This window comes from Arachis stenosperma, chromosome 2 (assembly GCF_014773155.1).
Source record: "Arachis stenosperma cultivar V10309 chromosome 2, arast.V10309.gnm1.PFL2, whole genome shotgun sequence".
Classification (NCBI taxonomy): domain Eukaryota; kingdom Viridiplantae; phylum Streptophyta; class Magnoliopsida; order Fabales; family Fabaceae; genus Arachis; species Arachis stenosperma.
This window is the reverse complement of record NC_080378.1, coordinates 97,939,286-97,954,465: the sequence shown is the minus strand read 5'-3', so window position 1 is coordinate 97,954,465 and position 15,180 is coordinate 97,939,286.

Here is a 15,180-nt window from a genome sequence, read left to right as displayed (position 1 = left end):
TAGAAACATCTTTCTCCATTTATCCAAAAATGACGTTGCAGAAGTATGAGGAAGAAGTGAAGAATTAAACTTGCATGCAAATGGAAATAAATCACCTTTATCCTCTGAATTTGCTTAACTTGCTTCGATTAGGGCGATTAGATGTTTACTTTTGAGATTTAGCTTTCTCTTTCTTTCTTCTCTGGTGAATAACCAAGAAGGAAGAAGCTCTCTCTTTCTTTCTAATTCTGACCGAAGCAAACTTGTGAACATTGGCTTTTGAAGGCTTCTACTTGGTGGAACCTTCTTGGTCTTGGATTGGATATAGTTTCTATTCAGCCCAACTGATTTCTTTGCTTCATTCCTTTGGGCTTTGTTTTTGGATCAAAAACTCACCAGCTACCTTTGTTTCTTGGTTCCAATGGATTGGGCTGCTGCTTTTTTGATTTATTTTGGCCTGCATCACTAACTAAGGCAATCAAAACTAATTGGGTGTTTAACCCAATAAATCAAAGTTTGTCATCATCATTTAAATTAGTTATAAACTTAACTCAACAGTATGGTTTTGGTTTTTCGTAGTTAATGTTTAATGTCATGTGAAAATTTAGGCTAGAAAACCTTAAGATAGGAATGAACTGAATGAATTATTGATGGATTATGTATATGGTATACGATGTGTGTATAAAAGATAAATGAGTTTGCATGTGTTGGATTATGACTTTAATGACTATAAAATAAATATGATTATTGATGTGTTGAGAATTGATGGTAAGTTTGTAAAATTGAATTAAATGGATTGGTTGAGAGAAGTATGGTTTGATTTTGAAATAATTTGATACTTGAAATGATTTGAATGACCGAGAGGTGTCTGGTTTGGTGGTTGGAACCCTTGAGGGGTGGCAAAAGTCCAAGTTTTAGAGGAGATGCTGTCAAAATTTTTATGAAAATAGGAGGTTTTGTTTGAAATGGTTATTTAGAAAGATTTGAATTTTTAAGAATTTGATGATTTGATTTTGAGTTAATAAGAAAAAGATTATGTTTTGAGTTTGCTTTATTTAGAAAAGAATGAATTGTGTTTTGAGTATGAATTATAATGATAATGAAATCTGTGTGATCGGGAAAGAGATGAGGAAAAAGAATGATGAAAACTGAATTTGATTATGAAATTGAATGAATTGTAATGATAATGAAAATGAATTTTTGAATGTGACTCCGGGTAAGATGTAGTTGTGTTATCCACTTGCTCCGAGTAAAAGTCAATAAGCCGGGTAAGATGCAGTGGTGTTATCCACTTATTCCAGATAAGAGTTCAAGACTTCAGGTAAGATGTAAGAGTTGAGTTTTGTCGCCGCTTGCTCTGTGTTGAGAATTGTAACACCACCTGAGTAAGAGAAAGGGATGAGGCGGTCCCCTTGCTCGGGTATGCGGGAAAGATGCAAGGGTTGAGACATTGTCCCACTTGCTCCGTGTTTGTTGTTCTGTCCAGGGTTAGCTACCGGACAGGTCGGTTTGCCTTTATAATCGACAGATGAGACTCATCAACCATCGAGAAGGAATACATCATATGTATATGTGTGTTTTGTTTGATTGTGCATTAATTGGGCTTGCCTGTGTGATTATTATGCTTACCTTCTATATTTGCTAACTGATGTATCTGTATCATACTTGTATTTTTTGTCTGTATTGCTTGTCTATGCACCGGTGTTTCGAAGGGCTGGAGGAAGCAGAAAGTGAATGGTTAAGTTAGAAATTGATTCAGGACTTGAGAACATTAGACAATTACCTACTTTCTAGTTTAGTTTATTTTCCTTAAGTTTAATTGAGTATCAGAATTCTAGGAATGCCTCTAGCTTTTCTGGAACCTTATATATTATCTATACGGGTACCTTTACTATACTGAGAACTCCCGGTTCTCATTCCATACATATATTGTTATTTTTAGATGCAGAACGCGAAACACCGCACTGAGCATTCTGGAGACTCTTGAAAGCGAAGAACTATCTTGGGACTTGGTGTTTGTATTTGGTTTATGTTTATATATGTATATAGATTCTCCATCTTGTATATATTATGTTTTGTCCCTCTTAGAGGTTGACTTAGAGAAATAGAATTTATATTTATTTGTTGGTTTATTTTTGGAGTTTTATATATATATATATATATATATATATATATATATATATATATATATATTTCTAACCAACCTTTGCTTTGCAGGTCGAGTTTAGAGCTTGCTTATATATCTATCTTTTGAAACTCTGTTTATATACTTGTCTCTTTGGTTTTCTATATAAGCCTTCTATCCAATCGCTTTTCGAGTGTGACGCGCTTTTGATCTTGTTTTGTTCAACCTTTTTTCCAAGACTTCTAGTTAAACTATTATTCATATATATCGATTTATGCATTTTTATTTTAGCGTTTATAGCGCCTCACCACCTTTGATTTATATCCTAGGTGTAAAATTCTGTGTGGTAGGATGTTACAGAATGAGTAATGAAGCTTACCTCAACAGTTAGTTCTTCCATCACGGCGCCCTCAAAACGCCTTCAATAGCTCCGTCGGAACCAACTTCTTCTTCCAAGTGAAGCATCGTCAACGAATTTTTGGATGGAGAGGATTAGAATTTTCTGTAATTTCAGAGAGTGAAAGAGGGCTTTTGTGTCATGAGGGTTGAATCTTCTCTTTTTAGTACAATTGTTAGGGGTTGGGTTGGATGGTCCATTAATCTGCCCATCCAGATTGGCATTTAACTGATACATCATTAACTTAACGTGCTACGTATTCATGGTCAGTTTGCTCTAGAGAGAAATTATTAACGAATGGGCTAACTTATCTAACGGAGTTAAAAGACATGGGCCGGAAAGGAATTTTTTTTTTCTCTAGGGATCTCGTTGTCTTTTGATGTTATTGTTACGGGCCATTTAGAATTTTTTTCTCGAATTTTTTTAAAAGTTTTTATTTTTTATTTACAAATCAAACAAAAAAATCTAATTTTAAAATTAATTCTCACACCAATTTAACTTAACATGGTAAATATTAAAAATATTTTTATTTAAATAAGTAGATATTTAATAAAATAATTTTGTTAATGACAAAATTATAAAAAAAAATTAACTCCTGTAAAAGTTATTCCAAACTAAAAAATTATATTATATTCCATTAGTATATTAAAGTCATTCTAAACTATGAAATTAAATTTTAAATAAAAATTAATTCTTTTTTTACAAAAAATAAAATTCTTTTTTTACACTCAAATACTTTTTAAACAAGCTCAAAGTTAATCATTTCTAAAAAGGTACGTTTTGAATACCTAATTTGATTTTAAAATGATTATATTATCTAAATGATGGTTCTAAAAATCAAATCCAGTCAACTCATAAAATAGATTTATTAATAATGTTATATGTATAAGTCTTTTTATAGTAATTATACCCAACTAAATTGGTTTATTACCAATAAAAAAATACTCTCAAAAAAACATTCTTTATTACCAATATGTTTCATTTTTCGCACTTTCTGCTATATTCCTCATCCGCAGTAACTTTGTTTTACTGTTCTCTTTTTCTTTTTTTTTTTTATTATCACCAAACTCAAAAATAAAAAATAAAAACCAGAAAAAAAATACAGATACGAAATTCCAGAAAAAAGAAATTGAATAACAGAAAAGAGTATAATTCTGTTAATTTTTTCTACTCATCTTTTAAATATTTTTAGAAAACGTCAAATGCAAACTTAGCTTGTAAGTGTTCACGGTGTGAAGCATAATTGTCAGAATCGAACCGATGATTGAACCAATTAAATTACTGATTTATTGATTTATTGGTTCAATCGATAAATTATTGGTTGAACCAATAAAATTAATTTCACGTAAATAAAAAATATAAAATAATAAAAAATTTAAAATTAAAATTTAAAATATATATTTTCATTAACATGTTAATTTATAAAGAATCAAGTCTCAACTTCTAAAAATAACTAATATAAAAATAAACATAAAATTTATGAATATTACTACAATAATATTTTAATTTGACACAATAAGAATAAGAATTAATTCACAAATTCTATCTTCTAATTATAAATAACTAAATTTCAATACTAGTATCAAAACAGATAACTTTAATCATAATATTAGCATTGAAATAGATCAAGTAAATTAATAATTTTTTAGTAAAATTTATATTTATATTAATAATGATATATAATTAAAATATAATTGATTTGAAAAATAAAAAAAAATATAAAATTAAATTAAATTAGATATCTATAAAATTATGTAGTTTAAATATATACTATATAATTAATTTGTCATATACAATAATAAAAAATATGATGGCTGAGTGGCAATTGGGAGGTACTACAACTCTAAGGTTCCTAATCTTACTAGACTGGTTTTATGACTATAATGTGAAAAATCTTTAAATACGAAATCAACCTTATAAAAACTCTTTCCTCATTTACAAAATAAATCCCAACAATTACTATCGTATTTTTAAAAATTACTGTGATATGACACTTAATAATTACTGTTTAAATTTTTAATATTATTCTAAAAAATCAATTAAGATTGCCTATACTAATTTTTTTTTTAATTATGTTGTCTTCCAAGTCAATAAAATTGCCTCTTTTAAGAGAAGATTATTACTAGTTGCTAGTAGTATCAATTTATCCATAGTTTTTACTACACTACTATTTTGTAACTAATGCATAAATTAATAATTAAATAAATTAATTTTACTAAACAAGGAGTTGTAAGGGGCTGTCTCTTTGGACTAGGAGAATGATCATTTTCACAATAATGATACCCTATTAAACTTCTTTGGTTACTTAGTATTCCCCCATTAGTTTGTGCATTAGTTACAATTTAGTATAGTAGTAAAAAAGGTGTAGATAAATTGATACCAATATCTACTAGCAGTAGCCCTCAGAGATAATCCTAACTGATTTTTTTAGATAATATTCAAAGTTTAACTAAAAAAGGCTTACAGTAATGGTTGAGTATCGATCTTACCATTATAATTGATTTATAGCTCTCTCTCTCTCTCATGGAAATTCAGTTTACTATAGATACCCAATTTATTATGGAGCTTTTTATAGTGGTGAAAATATTTCAGGACCTTAAAGAATTTGATCGAGTATGAAAAAAATTAGAAGAAATTGAGGGACTAATTCATAGATATGTTATTTTTATAAGAGTCCAAAATTTAAAAATACAGAAAAGCTCTGCATACAAACCATTAGGGCTTGTATGCTTTACAAGTTCATTAACCAATAAACCCTCAAAACGCGCTGCAACCCTACATCCAATACACACGCTATATAACTACCAAATTTAAAAGATTTGTTTCCTTTCTTCGTTCTTCTTCTGGTTCTTCTTCTTCTTCTAGTTCTTCTTCTTCTCGTTCTTCTCTCCTTATTTCTAGATTTGTTTCGTTCTTCGTTCTTCTCCTCGTTCTTCTTCTTCTTCTCGTTCTTCTTCTTCTTGTTCTTCTCTCTTTTAACTCCAGCTTCGTTTTCTATCGATTTTTGTTTACTGAAATCAAAGTTTGGATTCATTTTGAAGATAATGGTTGATTCAACGTCAGATTCTCAGCTGAATCAGGGCGAAGTGGATTATGAATTTGAATCTAACGAAGTTTCTGATGTTTGATTTACATACGTTTACTCTGAATTTTGTTGTAGTACTTTGTATAGCATTGTGTAGCTGAATAATTCGTGAATATTGACTGTGAGACTAACGCGTCAACATAAATCTATGGATTGAATGTAATGTATTAGTTTTGATTGATTATCTGGAATTCATAGCAGACGCTCGGGTGTAGATCAGAACTTTTTTGGGTGTATTTGTTTCGGTAGTGTGGGCGTATTTACATTTATGGCTGTTTCTGTTATTTTAGCTGAGTTGTTGTCGTTCGAGTGTATTATATCATACATGATTGGGTGTGTTTTTTGGTTTTTTGTGATGGTGTATTCTGCAGCATGTGTGTTTACAACTTATGGCTTTTATTGTCATTTTAGTTGAGTTGGTGCCGTTCGGGTGTATTGTATTTGCAATAATTGGGTGTATTTATAGTTTTTGACATGGTGTATTCTGAAGCCTCTCTCTGTTGTTGATGACCAGTTTGTTCCGAAGGTTGGAATGACCTTTACCACCCTTGAAGATGCTGAAAAATTTTACAGGAACTACGCCAAGCTTGCAGGTTTTTCTACAAGAGTTCGGAGCACAAATAGGAAGGAAAACGAGATTAAGAATCAATTGATTACATGTAGCAGAGAGGGAAAATGGAAATCTAAAATATCTCCGACCGAGAAGACGAATCCGACAGCCGGTTTAAACTGTCCTGCAAGAATTTATATACACACATTGAAGGATGTCGGTGCTTGGATCATTTCAAAGGTTGTGCTGGATCATTCACACTCCTGCTGTCCAAGTAAAGCAGAGATGCTCAAACAGCATAGGGAACTAAGCATGTCCATTCATCGTACAATAGAGAATAACAAGGAGGCTGGCATCAGACCAAGCAAAACCTACCAATCATTTGTTGCGGCTGCCAGGGGTCACCGCGAGTTAAATTTTATCGAAAAGGACGTGAGAAATTACATTACCAGGGAAGTGCGGAATGTTTCCGAACAAGAAGATGCAAAGGAATTCGGGAAATATTTGTTAAGAATGAAAGAGAAAAATCATAATTTCTTTTTTGAGCTTGAACTCGAGGAGGATCAATCGATTAAGCTGGCTTTTTGGGCAGATGCAAGAAGTAGAGCTGCCTTTGAGTATTTCGGAGACGTCATTTCATTTGACACCACCTACAATACAAACAGGTAACAAACTGTCCCTGTTTAAGATGCTAAATTAATGTATTTTTATGAATCCACAGCAGAGGTGTATATTGGCTGTTTTTTGGGTGTATACGAAGCATGTGTTGGGGTGTACCTAATGATTTTGCATTCTGCACTATGGTAATTTGTTTAAGGTATAATTTGGTCTGTGGTTCTTTTGTCGGGGTGAATCACCACAGTCAGTCAACACTTCTTGGATGCTCTTTGATGAAAAATGAAGAAATTGAATCATTCAAATGGTTATTTCAATGTTGGCTTCGTTGCATGGGAGGAAACGCTCCGAAAGGGTTTCTCACCGATCAATGCGCATTAATGAAAAGGGCTTTAGAGGCCTGTATGCCAACAACAATTCACCTTTGGTGTATTTGGCACATCATGAAGAAGATTCCAAGCAAATTAAATGGGTACAAGGGACATGCAGATTTTGAACAAGAAATGAGCCAAGTTGTTTGGAACTCTCATAGCAAAGACTCATTCGATAGGAATTGGAATGATTTTCTGCTGAATTTTGGTCTTGTGGACAACAAGTGGCTTTCAGGTAATGTTTGTTTAAAATCTGCAGCAGAGGTGTAAATTGCATGTTTTTTCGGGTGTATTTATAGTCTGTGTTTGGGTGTATTCTACAGATCTGTATGAAGACCGTCATATATGGGTTCCTATCTATCTGGATCACCACTTCTGGGCAGGGATGAGAAGCACACAAAGGAGCGAGAGCATGCATTCATTTTTTAACAAGTTTATCACCCGAAACAGCTCGCTTATTCAGTTCGCCAAACAATATGATAATTGCCTCAGAAGCAGGGAGCAAGCAGAGAGAGAATCAGATGCTGCAGATTTTCATACGGTCATACCGTGTGCAACCAAATCCTCCATTGAAGCTCAGTTTCAAGATGTGTACACTCATCAAAAGTTTAGGGAAGTCCAATCGCAATTCAGAGGAAAGGTGAATTGCATCACCAGATTAACGAATTCCGCTCTAGGCTATTCAGTATACGAAGTCAGAGAACAAGTTTCCAGCTCAATATTCAACAAGTTTGTGGTTACTTACGACTCAGTTGCAGCCGAGGTAAAATGTCAATGCTTATTATTCGAGTCGAGAGGGATACTGTGTCGTCACGCACTAAGCGTGTTAAGCTTTGAACAAGTAAGCCAAGTGTCACCTAGATATATACTGGAACGATGGAGCAAGAAGGTAAAGAGGCGACACACACACATCAAGAGCAGCCACGATGAGCCACTGATGGAGCCAAGAAGCAAGAGGTTTGACCAATTGGTTTTTCGTTTGCAAAATATTTGCGAATTTGCATCCGAATCGGAGGAGTTGACTGCAATTCTGCACCGTGCGTACGATAACGTCATGGCTGAGATGGAATCATTAAAAGCCAAAAGGAAGGGGACATCTTCTTTATCCCACGAAGACGCCAACTTGGAATCCGTTAACGAGCTTCAAAGCCCGCCAAGGATCCGAACAAGAGGACGTCCAAAAAATAGGCTAAGTTCAAAGTTGGACAAACAGATTGCAAATGTCACAAAGAAGAAGAAAATGAAAGTTTTAAGCGAGGTAAAAGTAATGTTCTTTAAATTTGTGGTGATTGAGTTTATTTTTCTCGTTAATAGTTTAGCTAATATGTGAGTGTTATATTCAGATAAACCTGTTTGATGCTGCATCAGTGGTGCATTCAAATTCCATCCAATATCAAGGACATGTTATGAATTATCAGTTTAGGGTACCAGCAGCAGGGGATAACTCTTTGGGTGTATAATTTTACAGAATATGGGTGTAAAAGCACTGTTCTCTTGGGTGTATTTTTGTGAATTCACATTTTACATTTTAAGTGTTTAGGGTTCAGGGTTTTAGTCTCAAAGCATCATGGGGGGATAGATTTCAGGGTGTATATTCAACTTTATTTGGGTTTAAAAAATCGCAGGTTATGGGTGTATATTTGATTTGATGTTTTTTTTCATATTTTAGTACCTGTAATTCATACATTTTGAATAGAGCACAGACAGTTTGGGTGTATATTTTAAGCAATCTTGGGTGTATATTAAACTCCCGTTAGGTGTAAAATTTATAATCTATGTTTAGATCTACCTTGATATTTTTCTTCATATTTAACCACCTGTAATACAGCTTTTGAATACAGCACAGACAGTTTAACAGCACATATAGTTTAACTATGGAAAAAAATTTCATTGAATAGAAGTTGTTTATAAATGGCAATTTTTTACAGCATTTGTTCAATTTACAAACTAGCTAGCAGTTGGATTACTCATTTTCTATATCAGTAGAATTTATCTGACAAAACGGACTCAATAATACGGAGGATGGCTTCGACAGTCTTATTGCATTACTCGCTCTAATTGCTTCATCTCTATCTTTACTCATTTCATTGAATAGTATCCGCGAAGCATACTCCACTCTATAGTGGTCCACCTCGTCCTACAATTAAAAAAGTATATTTTGTTTAAACAGCAATATTAATTCAATAAAGTAATACAGAGTTATATAGTTCTAAAGACAGTTACCTGTTTCCAATTATCCCATTCATACTTCCCCCTTTTAATGTTTTCCGGCTCAATTAACTCAAGCCACTTCATAACGTAGATAGCGCAGTCATATCTGAAAATGAAGAAAATAAATTACAAATCTCATTTAGGAAAGTTTAATGTTCAGAGTCACAAATTTATACGTTGATTTTTGGTCTGATATATTAACGTATGATGCTTTAATTTCCTTCTCCTTCTCGCCTTTCTTCAGAGGTTCTCCGCCGGCATATGCTCTCATTCTTGAAATTACATATCCCTTAAATACCAAAACAAATCAGTAATACACCCGAATGAAATACACCCAAATAAATACAAACAATCATTATTTAGAACATACTAAAGATATAAAATACACCCAAATGAATGCACTAGATACAACCAACTGAATAAACAACATACACCCAACATGATTAACAAAATACACCCAAATGGTTCCACAAAATACACCCAAAGGAGAACATAGAGGCAACTTACAGTGAATTTATTAAGCTGCTTTCTCTTATCGCTTGGAGATTTCTTGTGTAGCGGGTCAAGTATATGAAATCTCCGCTTTCTTGTATCAATCACCCATAACCACCAATGGTCCGAGTGGCAAACAGGTACAAAAATCTGAAGGATTGCCATATTTCAACAGTGTGTTATTTTATTTGGCATATAAGTAAAGAACGGTACTAACAAATTTTACAAATGAAAACTTACATATGGATGCGAAGTTAATTTTTTTGCATCTATGAAGGGAATAAAACTTGGGTAGTCTTCCACCCTGAATTCTTTATTGGTTTTAGGTGATATGAATTCCCCGTTTGGGTGCTTCGAAATGGCCATGTTCTGCAACAATTGTGAAACAACAAATATAATACTGAAAATACACCCAAGTGAATACTATAAATATACCCAAATGACTACACAATTTACACCCAATTGAACTTAAAAAATACACCCAAATGAATACAGAAAATATACCCAAAATGCGTAGAAGTAACACTTACCACAATATCAGGGCGGAGACAGTATACTTGTTCTTGAAACCTTTTATCATTTGTCTGGTTGAGGATGAGGCACATGGCAGATACAATCTAGAAATATATGCCGAAATCAATTTATATTAATAAACATTGCAGTAAACTTTGGTGTAAAAACATTAATGTTATTCTAATATTACCTCAGCTTCTATATAAGTTGCTGCCTGGAGTGATGCAATGTGCATTTTTGTCAAAATGTATTTATCTTGGGCCATCAGAGTGCACATGTTCTCATACTCGTTAGTTGTGCCATCCGCGTATGTCTTCACTCGCGTCGCCCAGATGTAGCACTTCTGTTTCATATCATCCGTATTCTGATTTATTCCCGCAGGAGTTTCAAACTTTCTAGAACTTTCTCCCCCAGTCTTCCTTTGAATTTGTGGACTTTTACTTTCTTCTTTCGCTGCACTTCTTGCTATTTTTTCTACCAAATTCTCTAATTGTTCTAGCAAATTTGTAGCTTCTGGAGATTTTGCCCTTTCTGCCTCCTGCGTTGACGCTCCCTCCTGCGTTGATGCTTCTTCTTGGCTTGAATCAGTGAGGCCAAGGTTGAATGATGGCATCTGATCTGTTCTAGGAAGATACGATGTTGTCCGTGCCATCATCAATAGGGCAGCAGCGTCTTCTGCGGCTGGATAACTGCGTCATCATGTATAACGTATTATAAGAATAAGAATATACGGATGATAAGTAAAGATTGATTTCAGTCTAATGAACTTACATTTTAGTTGGAGCTGGGGGAAGCGTGGGTGTGCTTTCTTCAAGTTGTTGGGTGGGATTCAGGAGTGCTGCACAGTTACACACAAATTAATCATGGCGTAAAAAAAAACTATTCAGGAACAATATACACCCAAACTGTTACCAAATATACACCCGAACTGTAACCCAATATACACCCAAACTCTAAACAAATAATACTATTTCTTACGTTTTTGTAGTTCCTTCAATTTGTAGCAGAGGGGTTGGTTCAAAATCTGTCTCAGGTGTTTCTTCAAATTCTGGCACAGTGGTTGTTTGGGACACTGGCACAAAAACTTGAATCGGAACTCTAAACAAGAAGAAAAATGAAAGGTTAACAACGCCTTTGAAAATAATAAGGTTATAAGGTTGAAATATTCTTGAAAAACTCACATTGCAAGTGCTTCCGACGGTGTCTGTTCCCTCACAACCATCATATTCGAATCAGCCGGCTCACTGGCTGACTGTTGAACCGGACTCAACCTAAAATACACCCAAAGAAAGTCAATAAATACACCCGAACAATTCAAAAAGAAGACAGGCTTTATTTTTTGAGAACTTACATACTTGCAGTTTTTGCTTTTTTTCCTCCCTTTTTTTTCTCGAATAAAATAATAAAGGGCTTTTTTTTTCTAAAAAAATATATATAGAGAATTAGAAGTAGAAGGTAATAGAAGAACAAAAGTAACGGTAATTTGAAAGAGAAATTACATGCTCTCTGCCGGCTTGTTTATACTACTTTGTTCTGTGTGTCCTTGAGAGGAAGGATCATCACTTCCCAAGTTCACATCCGGTATTCTAAACAGATTTTATGTTATTCAGAAAAAATATGATACAGGTATAAAATAGACCCAAATGAATGCACAAGATACAACCAACTGAATGGACAATATAGACCCAACACAACAAACGAAATACACCCAATTTAATAAACAACATACACCCAACTTGATCAACAAAATACACCCAAATCATGATAACAAGATTTTATTAAATAAAGCTTCTTACGTTTCAGAGGAGACATTGCGACCTTCTGTCGATCGCATGTCAGCTTCGTTCTGCCTGCGAAACAAGAAACAATTATTAGCGAAGAAAACACACTAAAATCTGAAATATACACCCCAACAAGACATACCCTTCTGCAGCAGATTTTTCATCGATTCCCCTTAACAATTCATCTAGATCTTCACTTCCTATTTCATATCTCTCACTATATTCATAAAAGAAGATGTTAATAAAAATAATTATGATGATATACAGTAATATAGCTTACGAGGTACTGTACCCATCATAGTATTGATCTTCTTCAGGAGATGAATGCTCAACAACAACCTTTTTCTTTTTGGATTGTGTTCTGGGTGGAAAAAATAAGTATGAATCAGAAATAAAAAATTAATTTTATCACAGAATATTATCCAAAGAAGTGCTTACTTTTTTGGTGTTCTTTGTGTCTTTTTCTTTTTCTTTTGCTTCTCCACCGGTGATGATTCTTCGCTTCTATAAGTTAATAAGAGACACTTCAGTTAATATACGAAATCTTTATAATGAGGCCAAAAAAAAGGAGTAATAATTTCAGAACATTACTCATCAGTTGATTCAGATTCTGAATCAGAATCTGAATCCTCTTGACTCTTCTTTCTTTTTCTGGAGTCCATTCTGGAAGGCAAACAATCATTATTTAGAACATACTAAAGATATAAAATACACCAAAATGAATGCACAAGATACAACCAACTGAATCGACAATATACACCCAACTTAATGAACAACATACACCCAAATTGATAAACAAAATACACCCAAATGGTACTTACTTTTTTCCTTTTTTGCTGGGTTGTTTTTTTGGTGAATCCTCTAAGTCTTCTTGAGTCTCAGACTCAGAGGTAGAACTATCACTGTCAGTTGTTTCTGTCTCCGAAGACGATGTTGAACTTGCCTTCCTTTTTTGTTTTTTTTATTTCTTGTTTTTTTCTTTTTTCTCTATTTTTTTCATTTTTTCTCTTGTTTCCGCCATCTTTACAATGCCCTGAAACATTAGATATTTTAGTTAGCAGCATTCAGGTAAATAAAATACACCCAACATATAATGTTCACTTACCAAAATTTTCTCTGTTTCTGCACTCATTCTTTCGACCAACTCCTCCTTACTCCAATTGGCAATCCAGGGTTTTGGCGGTCTTTCAGCCCTCTTCTTGCCTTTGTTTTTAGAAAGATGAAAGTAAATTATCATCAGGGCAAAGAGGCAGCCATCAATTGCCTTATTCTTTTTCTCCTTGTAGTCGGTTATGCCCTTCACGATAAAGGTCAAAACATGTCCCCCCAGTTTCGCTCCGTTATGCTGTCCATCTCAAAAATTGGGGCCAGGTGCACAGGCAAGATTTTGTTTATTGTCGTTGGTAAAAGGAACGCCATCTGTATATAGAGGATGAAAATTCTCTTGAACATTAGGCGTTCCTCTTCGTTACCAACGCCAATATCCATCATCTCATCTGTAAGACTTTTGAGGGTCTTACCCTGGAATCTTCTAAAAATTACTTTGTCATCCTCAGAAAATTTCTTATAATCGACTTTCTGAGGAAATAGATCTCCTACAAAAAGGAAAACAACAAAGTATCAAAGTCGGTTCAAATACACCCAAGCATCAACTTAAATACACCCAAGCATCAGTTAATATACACCTATAGTTTTTAGCGAGTTACCTGTTGCATTGATGCCAAGCACATCACCTATTTTTCTTGGTGTTATTTTAAAAGAACTGTATCCCGTTTCCAGTCTGTTCTCCCCTAGTTTGAAGTTGTTAGCCAGCTCCCTTAACACTTGGTGATGCACCCTTAGTGGTGGGATGTGCATCAAGCCACCGAATCCCAAATCCCTCACAATTGTTTTCTTTTCCTCACTCATGTTTCTTAATTTATCACTTAAGAGATGTGTTGCACACTTAAGGTCTTTTGTTTGCTGTAAACAAAAATAAAATTATAGTCAGATAAAATTCTATTATATAAAACTGATTTCATGTAAGACATATATTTGTTCTTACATTTCTTCCAGGTTGGTTTCTCGCAGCCATTTTCTCTTAAATGAAAAATACACCCAAAGATATCAGTAAGATACACCCATATATATGAGTCAGATACACCCATTGATAACAGTAAGATACACCCATATATATGATTCAGATACACCCATATATATCAGTTAGATACACCCATAGATATGAATCAGATACAACCATATATATCAGTCAGGTGTCACTCAAACATGCATCAATATCAAGCAACATTACAAGTTTAACCAATATACATACACCCAACAAATTACTCCATATACACCCATAGATATGATTCAGATACACCCATATATATCAGTTCAAAAATATACACCCAACATTTTATGTCATATACACCCAACAAATTACTGCATATATACCCACCAAACTACGGAATATACCCCCAAAAATCAGTTACCAGAAGAACTAGAACAACAAGAACAGTAACACCTACAAAAACGAAGAAGAACAGTGTAACATAGAAGCAAGAATAACAGTAAAACCTAGAACATTAAAAACTGTAAAATGAGACATAGAGCAAAAAGAACAGTAAAAACTAGAAGAACGTAGAAGAACAGTAAAACCTAGTTCGAAATCTGAAAAATATACAGGAATGGTAATGTAACGTACCTTGAGTATTATAGCTTTGTTTACTCTGGAGATTCTTGATCGAGAGTTTTATGGTGTGTTGATGGAGTTTTCGAATGTTAGCGACGAGTTGTATATCTTGAGTTTCGAATGTTACTCGAAAATGGAAGGGTTGCGTTTTCTCTGAATGGCTTTGAGAAGTGGAAGAAGTGGAAGAGTCTTCCATTAAGGGGCGGTTTACGCGAAGAGAAGCGTAACCGTTTGAGTGGGAGCGCGTGATGTTATGCTCCATTCAATATCTTTACTGCGCGTGTGGAATGTTTGTGGGCTGGGGGCTTGTAATACTTGTAAGGCCTTATTGTTTGTATGTGTAGCAGGCCCGTTAAAAATAATACCATACAAAAAATTTGATTTATTGTT